Genomic DNA, 9,900 nt, shown 5'->3' with positions numbered 1-9,900 from the left:
TGATACCTGTGAAACTGCTGGTGGGCACTCATTAAACTTTAAACTCCTATAAATAAGCAATTTCTTGCCCTTTCTACCTCAAAATTGGCACAAAAAAAGAAGGGCAACGCCAAAGAGCGTTCAAGCTACCGCACAATTGCGCTCATTTCACATGCCAGCAAAGTGATGCTCAAAATCCTACAAGCTAGGCTTCAGCAGTATGCGAACCGAGAACTACCGGAAGTACAAGCTGGGTTTCAAAGAGGCAGAGGAACTAGAGATCAAATCGCCAACATTCGCTGGATCATGGAGAAAGCAAGAGAATTCCAGAAAAACGTCTATTTCTGCTTCATTGACTACGCTAAAGCCTTTGATTGTGTGGATCACAACAAACTGTGGCAAATTCTTAAAGTGATGGGAGTACCAGACCACCTTACCTGTCTCCTGAAAAACCTGTACGAGGGTCAAGAAGCAACAGTAAGAACCAGACATGGAACAACCGAGTGGTTCAAAATTGGGAAAGGAGTACAACAAGGCTGCATATTGTCAACCTGCTTATTTAACCTATATGCAGAGTACATCATGAGAAATGCCAGGTTGGATGAATCAGAGGTCGGAATTAAGATTGCTGGGAGAATTATCAACAACCTCCGATATGCAGACGATACCACCCTAATGGCAGAAAGCGAAGAGGATCTAAAGAGCCTCTTGTTGAGGGTGAAAGAGGAGAGTGCAAAAGCTGGTTTGAAACTCAACATTAAAAAAACTAAGATCATGCCATCTGGCCCTATCACTTCCTGGCATATAGAAGGGGAAGAAATGGAAGCAGTGACAGATTTTACTTTCTTGGGTTCCAAGATCACCGCAGACGGTGACTGTAGCTATGAAATTAAAAGACGCTTGCTCCTTGGGAGGAAAGCTATGGCAAACCTAGACAGCATAGTAAGAAGCAGAGACATCACCTTGTCGACAAAGGTCCGTCTAATCAAAGCTATGGTTTTCCCAGTAGTAATGTATGGCTGTGAGAGCTGGACTATAAGGAAGGCTGAGCGCCGAAGAATTGATGCTTTCGAACTGTGGTGCTGGAGAAGACTCTTACGAGTCCCCTGGACTGCAAGGAGGTCCAATCAGTCAATCCTAAAGGAAATCAACCCTGAGTGCTCATTGGAAGGACAGATACTGAAGCTGAAGCTCAAATATTTTGGCCAAATATTTTGGCGAAGAGAAAACTCTCTGGAAAAGACCCTGATGCTGGGAAAGACTGAAGGCAAATGGAGAAGGGGACGGCAGAGGATGAGATGGCTAGATAGCATCACCGATGCAATGAATATGAACTTGAGCATGCTCCGGGAGAGAGCGCAGGACAGGAAGGCCTGGCGTGCTATGGTCCATGGGGTCACGAAGAGTCGGACACGACTGAACAACTAAACAACAACAACATCATCAAACACACCTCTCCTGGACTGCCAAGTTTCTGATCAGTTTGTTGAGCTGTTTTCTCAATATAAGCTGCAGAATGTACCACCCTCTGATTTCTGGATACAATGACAGAATGCAATTCAGCCGACTCGGACTTAAGGCAGGCCCTACAGTAGTTTATGCATTTTGGTCCAAAACCCCAAGAAAACATACCACAGCGTCTGCTCCCAAGGAATTGTCTGAAGTGAACCAGCCACCCTGTCCCACATCTGGGGGGATGGGGGGGGTGATTCAGGGAAGTAAAGTCATCCTCAGAATTGTATTTCTTCAGAATTGTATTTCCTTAAGGCCAACACTTTATATCTATTGTGTATTATTTATTTTATGAATTTCTTTAGGCTGCCTTTAAGGGCAAGAGCTACCCAGTTCAGGCTTTCAGCTGATCCTCTCAGAGTGGTTTATGATTTAAAAAAGTAAAATAGAACACAGTATATTTATTTATTTTTTTATTATAGAGGTATTCAAGATGAGGCTGGACAGCCACCTGTCAGGGATGCTCCGACTTGGATTCCTGCATTGAGCAGGGGGTTGAACTCGATGGCCTTGTAGGCCTCTTCCAACCCTACTATTCTATGATTCTATGATTTATTACATTTCTATGCCATCCAATACCTGAAGCTGTCTGGGGGGTTCACTATCATAAGCAGAGCAGAATAAAATTCCAGGATGAATCGGAACACAGAAAAAAAGCAATAAAAAGTTTTTAACCTGGTACTGAAAGAAAAGAAAAGAAAGATGGCAGCAGGCAGACTTCCCTGGGTAAGGCAATCCAAAGACAGGGTGCCATGATTGAAAAGCCACAATCTCTGTTTGCCCCGTCCCCACCATACTTTTGATGGTAGTGGTGGCGGGACTCAGAGCAGGGCCTCAGAAGCCCTGGGCCCCAACTACATGAGCCATTTACCCTCAGGCTGCTGCGATCCGAGAACCTTCGGGACATATGATGCAATTTCCACTTCACGGCCAAACCATGGTTTTCACAGGGAAAATGTGGATTTCTGCAGAGGTGTTTTGCTGTGATTTTTTAGCTTGCTGCGGGTTTACCATGGTTGCTGAGTTGTCTGTCCCTTCCTCAAACTGGCTTTGCAGTTTGCGGTGGGTGTGGGGTAGGCGGGCTTAGTGATTGCGTCACTCTGTGATGCCTTTTCACTCCTCCTCGTTCCCCCCTGTTCCTTTGCAGCTGCGCAGTAACAGAGAGGCACACCTGAAGCTCGGAGGGATCCATTTTGGAATGATGGGTAGGCACGTGCCTCTCACGTGGGCATGCCCCTTCGCATGTGCAAACTGTGGCAAATGCCCTGGTTCAGATATTCTCTCAAATTATATTGTCAGTACATTGATAACCACTGATCATCTGTCTACTGTGTATACAATCAGATCTCTTACAGCTCGATACCATCTAGAGCCAGTTCAGTGCTTCATTCTGATGTAGGTAATATAGAATTCTTAAGAAACACTCTGTCAGATAAGATTTTGTCTTTTACTACCAACTATTAGCATAACAGTACTAAATACAAGAGCTTATGCATGCATAAATTCAAACACATGAAAACATCTAACATCATTCTTAAACAAGGTTTCTAAGCAGAGTCAAGTACATTTGCCAGTTCTCAATGATAATCACTATCAAGCTTACCAGGTTGATTCTACAGGCAACACATTGATGAAAGCTGATCTAAAGGATAGCTTCCACCATTGTGTGTTCTGAGTCTCCTTTATATACTTTTTGGATTCTATAAAATATGTCTAAACTATTTTTTACTGCGGTTTATGTTTCCTATCCAATAATTCCAAAGATAACCTTTCTACTCTAAATCTTCATATGTCTAAATAAGAGTATCGAATTTTGAAGTTTCTTATCGAGAGTAATGCGCATACCAACATACTTATCCAAACATCTTAACTTTCTTTGACATGTTACAGGTATGTTTTTGACACAAATCTAGTCACTTGATATCATCCTGTCTTGTGAGTTTGTTGTTCTTACATATTTACGGTCTCCAGTGAGGCCTCTTGGTCACTTATCTGATGGGCCATCTGACCTAATGACTTCACGAGACTCTACTAATTGAAAGTCATAAACCTAAATTTAACATCAGCATCTCCTTATCTGGATTTCTTTTTAAATCTATTGCTAATTGCCTGGTACATCTGGCAAACCTCAGAGCTAAGACATTCTAATTACTTTCGGGTCAGAAGCCCATACTGCATTAGGATCCCATTTTTAATCCCAGAATTCTCTTGGAGGCATTTAATTATAGAATTTCCTAATCGAGCCGCAGGGGTAAGATCATGCACATATGAAAGATTTGCTTAATCCGCCACAGAGCCATCGCGAGAGTGTGGGGCTGGAGGACTGCCGCTGTGATTGTGTACAAGCAGTTGGCATGGTGACGAAGGAGCAGACTACCCACATCTTACCAAAGAGGAAGACACAAAAGAACCCCTGAAACACAAACAGCCACTAAAACGTGGAGTGTCGCACCCCCATGTTCACGTGGCTGCGCAGCTGTGCATTTAAATATAATGGTGAAAAAAGAGAGCAGTGCAACTGCCACAGTTTACTTCGCTTTAACAGCCATGTGCCAGGCAGGGCACAGCAGATTTTTCCATTGGAGAAGTCCGCGGTGAATCGCACGTGTACTTGAGCAGAAGCTAATTCGCAGCTGCAATCCTGCGCAGTTGCGACAAAGTGAAGGTTGAACATGGTGCCATGTAGATCGCCCCCTGCTCAGGAGGTTCTTCTGGGGAGAAAGTGGTTCCTTGTTTGTGCAGCTGCACCTGGTGTGGGACTTGCCTCTGAACCCATCTTGGCAGGGCTTGTGGCCACATACGCATCCTCCCTTCAGAGCAGTTCACTGGACTTGCCCTACCTGCCCCCCACTTGTCCCTTTTATCCACGTCAAGCTTCCCTTGAGCAGCTGAGGAGGTGGTGTGGGCAGCGGCAGCTGTGTCTGATCGTTCCCATCTTCATTTGGCCCCAGCTCAGTGCCTTTTGCTGCTTTTATTGATTTACTGATTTATTAATTTTTATTGGGAAATTTCATCATCAACAACAAAAAAAATTGATTAAAAGAAAGAAGAGAAAAAAGAGAGTGTTAATTTGGCCCTGTTTAACTTCAGAACCTACAGCAGCTGGGTTCTAGACACTGTGATGGGCAAGCAAGCTAAGTCCAAACAGGCAAACATTACCACAGGCTAAAAAGTAAATTGAAATCTTTTAAATGCTTTATTTAAGAAAATTCAAAAATAAAAGTAGCATGGGGGTTACATGAGTGTTAGAAGCTTTCTTATCTGCAGTGAAAGAGTATGTAATGCAAATATGAGATTAACCAGAAGAATAGCAATTGACGAAGCTGGCACTACAAATGTAGCAAGTGAGATAACAAACTGAGCTTCTAACATTACTGTCATAACTCCCCCTCAACACTCTCCTGCATCCTACCTGCATTGTAATGCTAAACTAAAACATGCTAAAAATTTCTAACTCTCCCTTTTTACTTTCTCCTGCACATTGCTTGAATATAAAAAGCTAAGCTAAAGCTTTATTAATTTCCTCCAGGCATGTGAAGAATTAAACCTCGTTAAATGTAAAAGTTAGAGTGAAAGCCAAAAAAAAACCAAAGACTTGGAAATAATTCCAAGTTCCATCTTCAGAAATAAGATAAAGTCCTAAGCTCAGAAAATATTCTAAGACCTAACTTCAGAAAGAGAAATTTCAGAATGAAAAAAACTTCAGAGAAAATATATACACAAATTTACACACACACGTAGATTTGTATATATCCATATCAATGAATACATATGAAATGTGTATATATGAAAATACAACTTTCTAGCAATTACACATAAGCTTCAACAAAAGCAGACCAGATATTCAAATAAGTATCCATTGAAAGGTGGCATCCATTCAAAGGTGCCACCCATTCAAATAGTGAAAGCATCGTAAGGTCTTCAATCCATTCCATTATAGGAGATGAAGGTGTTTATCCTTCCAATGTTGTAATATCAGTCTTTTAGCTGTCAAAGGGTGCAGAGAATCCATTTTATGTTGCCCATTAATTTCCAAAAAGCAGATAGATAATTTTAAAAAGCATGTACATCAGTGAATATTAAAGACTGTTCCAATACAAACTTTATCCATATAATAACCTTCTCCCCCAAAGAAGCAGCTACTGGACATATGATTAAAAGAAGCATTAGCTCCATTGCACTGCCAGCAATTAAATGAATTAGACAAACTTATTAAAGAGACATTGCGGCGTCCAATAGACAAATGTTTTTCACTGAATAAGAGACTGCTTAAGATCCATATGAACAGGTATAGACAGTTATAGACGCCAAAGCAGTGATTAATTGATTAGGCAAAATGGGACAATCCACTTCCCTATTCTATTCTTGCTTAGAATCCTGTATGTCATATTTATTCACCACTAACAAGTATTTATAGACATGGATTGTGGGCTGCTTTGCCTGACCAGCCTCAATAAGTACTTCCAATAACGATGGAGACTCTGATGCTGTAAAAGCCACAGGGAAAAACCTGGATACTAAAAAATGCCACAATTGCAAGTCTTGCCATTCAGCCATAGCTGGTAAGTCATATTTGGCATGCAGGATAGTAAATGGCAAAAACATTGGCACCCACCAGTTGATCCAAAGTCAAAAACACCTTATCTATCCATATTTGCCACAAAACCTTTTTCTTACCAATTTCTAGATCTAGAAATCTCTTTCCAATTTCTAGATTCTTCATGACCCCATGAAGTCAATTTAGCATGAGAAAAATGGATCAAAGTGTAATTGACATGACATTATATACCACACACCTCTCACAGTAGAAACTGTGGGAGGAACCCTATCTGTTCCTGTATGCCTGGAACCTAATGTCATCCATTTAGAGAGAGGAACAAGACGAGAAGATTCCAAAGGCGATCCGTTCCTCCCTCTGGAATCCTGGCCAGCTGGCCCCACTCTGTGGCGATTCCGCGGAGCCGCCAGCCGGCTCCGAAGCGCCAGTGATACGGCAATGGTGGCCATATCGCTGGTGCTCCGGAGCTGGGTGGCGGCTCCACAGGATCGCCACAAGGAGGATCCGGCTGAAGAGGATTCTGGAGGGAGGTGGAGGTAAGTGCTCCATTCCACCACAAACTCCGGCGGGGCGGAATCCGGCCTCATTGGAGTCCGTGGCAGAATTCTCTGCCATCCTTAGGCTGTCATGATGGGCAAGCCAGTCACAAAACAGCCATTTAACATAAGGGAAACTATTGAGGCTTAAAGACAAGTTATTTGCTCAGGAATTTGAATACAAGGCAGAGGTGTACACTTCTGGTCGCTGCACCTCAAAAAGGATATTGCAGAGCTGGAGAAGGTTCAGACGAATGCAACCAAAATGACAAAGGGACTGCACTGAGAATGAGTCCAGCCACAGCAGCTGCTGACTTCCCTTTCCGCAGCATGCTTCATGGAGCTGAGCACTTGAGCCTTCGAAGCAGGCAGCCATGTCAAAACAAGGAAACTCTTTCCCCAGACTGCTTTCCCACAAAGGCCGTTACAGATGTAGGATATTGTGCAAGAACAGGCAACTCCATAGACGGGGACAGATGATGCCTGTTTTGCAGCTGAAATCACTCTCTTCCGTTTGCCCAAAGCCCTGACCATGGAGCCAGAGATGACTATGTGCAGGGACACAGGAGCGGCTGCCTGCAATTGAACTCCTTCCTCTTGAGGAAAGGGCCTCCAGCTCCAGCACAACTGGATCCCATCAGCATTTGGGGCACCTTGCCCTGTGTTCTTCAGCCCAGCTATAGACTGATTATCTCCACCAATACGCCCTCTGTTGCATGATGGACCAGGTTGGAGCCTGGGTGGGCAACCTGCAGCCCTTGGTTGCATATGGCCCTTGGCCCAATTTCACGACGTTCTTGGCCTAGTTTCAAAAGCCCTCTGCGAGCTACTGGTTCAGGCCTTTGGCAAGTGCAACCTGTATCAATTCCTTGGCAGTTTGCAGGGTGGAAAGAAAGAGGACGTAATGGGGTGGGGGAGGGAAAACAGGGTGGCTTTTGCCCAGGCCCTCAGGCCTTGGCTGCACTCACTGCTGGTGTGCAGCCCCCGAGAAATTCCAGCCTTGAAAGAAAAAAGGATCCTCACCCTGGGGGTTAGTGTTTAAGCCAGGGGCGGGCAACCCGTGACCACAAGCTGCATGCTCACGTCTGTGGCCTCCACTGCCCCCCCCCACTGCTGAATGTGTAGTAGTGACGGTGGCAGCAAAGCCAGAGGCCACCCCCTTGAAGCAAGGCACGTGGGGCGCATGCCTTGCTAGGAAGCAGAACTGGGCTTGTGCAGGGGGCCCATGGCGGGCAGTGTGGCCCCTACCCCCGGAGGTTGCCCACCCCTAGTTTAAGTCAGTACTGCTGAGTGAGTTGAAGGGCCAGATGTGAAAGGGTTCCTCAAAGTGCTGAGTATGAGCCATAAATTAAGAGGATGCATCACTCCACTGGCCCCACACACAGCTCAAGGATCCACCACCTCATTATGTGCCTCTGGTTTACCACCAAAGTGCTGGACAGTCTGGTGTGACTTACAACAGAGTTGCTTTATACAGAGACAGTGTGGCAACACAACGTTTAGTATTGGAGGCAATAAATACAGGCTAGAACCCATTTAAAAGAAGTTCCAGTCAAGTTTACTAGTGCTTTTATATACTTTGTCAGAGAAGGCTATCTAACACTGTTTAACTACAAGCACTCCCTAAAGCTGGGTGTGTGAATGTAAGTGAGTGAAGGCATGAGATGTGGTTACTTGCTTCCTTTTTGGAGGGACTGCATGGTGCTTGTTGCAGAGGCAGAGGAAGAAGAAGGAAGAGGAAGGGGAGGGAGCTGGAAAAAGGAACTGATCAGATTACAGGACATTCTCTATTGCCCCCTAGTATCTGGAAACATGTGGAGTGGTTCCTATTATCCACTACAAAGAGGACCTGCTGCAGCATGCCAAAGCTAAAAGGCACCGTTTCCTAGCAATATTCATAGAATCATAGAATCATAGAATAGCAGGGTTGGAAGGGGCCTACAAGGCCATCGAGTCCCACCCCCTGCTCGATGCAGGAATCCAAGTCAGAGCATCCCTGACAGATGGCTGTCCAGCCTCGTCTTGAACGCCTCCAGTGTGGGAGAGCCCACCACCTCCTTAGGGAATTGGTTCCATTGCTGTATTGCTCTAACAGTCAGGACATTTTTCCTGATGTTCAGCCGGAATCTGGCTTCCTCTCACTTGAGCCCATTATTCTGTGTCCTGCACTCTGGGATGATGGAGAAGAGATCCTGGCCTTCCTCTTTGTGACAACCTTTCAAGTACTTGAAGAGCGCTATCATATCTTCCCTCAGTCTTCTCTTCTCAAGGCTCAACATGCCCATTTCTTTCAGTCTCTCCTCATAGGGCTTTGTTTCCAGTCCCCTGATCATCTTTGTTGCCCTCCTCTGAACCCTCTCCAGTTTGTCTGCATCCTTCTTAAAGTGTCGTGCCCAGAACTGGACACAGTACTCCAGATGAGGCCTAACCAGTGCTGAGTAGGGGGGAACTAGTACTTCCCGGGATTTGGAAGCTATGCTTCTATTAATGCAGCCTATTGGCCTATTTTGCATTGGCCTATTTTGCAGCCACATCACATTGTTGTGATTGGCCTATTTGGCCTATTTTGCATTGGCCTATTTTGCAGCCACATCACATTGTTTGCTCATATTCAGCTTGTGATCTACAACAATTCCAAGATCCTTCTCGCTTGTTGTGTTGTTGAGCCACGTATCCCCCATCTTGTCACTGTGCATTTGGTTTCTTTTTCCTAGGTGTAGAACTTGGCATTTATCCCTATTAAATGTCATTCTGTTGTTTTCTGCCCAGCGCTCCAGTCTATCCAGATCACTTTGAATTTTGTTCCTGTCTTCCAAGGTATTAGCTATGCCGCCCAATTTTGTGTCATCTGCAAATATGATCAGCATTCCCTGCACCTCCTGATCCAAGTCATTAATACAAATGTTGAAGAGCACTGGGCCCAGGACTGAGCCCTGCGGTACCCCACTCGTTACCTCTCCCCAGTTGGAGAAGGTCCCATTGATAAGCACTCTTTGAGTCCGATTCTGTAGCCAACTGTGGATCCACCGGATTGTTGTTTCATCTAGCCCACTTTGAGTTAGTTTGCTCATCAGGATATCATGGGGCACTTTGTCGAAAGCTTTGCTGAAGTTGAGGTATATGATGTCTACAGCATTCCCACGGTCCACAAGGGAGGTTACTTGCTCAAAAAATGAGATCAGATTCGTCTGGCAGGATTTGTTCTTGACAAATCCATGTTGGCTTCAAGTAATCACTGCATTGTTTTCAAGGTGCTTACAAGATGGATCTCCTCCAGAATTTTCCCAGGGATTGATGTCAGACTGACTGGTCGGT

The sequence above is a fragment of the Heloderma suspectum genome, chromosome 6 (genome assembly GCF_057233095.1).
Source record: "Heloderma suspectum isolate Gila_16-S chromosome 6, 16-S_ref, whole genome shotgun sequence".
Taxonomy (NCBI): Eukaryota; Metazoa; Chordata; class Lepidosauria; order Squamata; family Helodermatidae; genus Heloderma; species Heloderma suspectum.
This window is presented reverse-complemented; position numbering follows the sequence as displayed.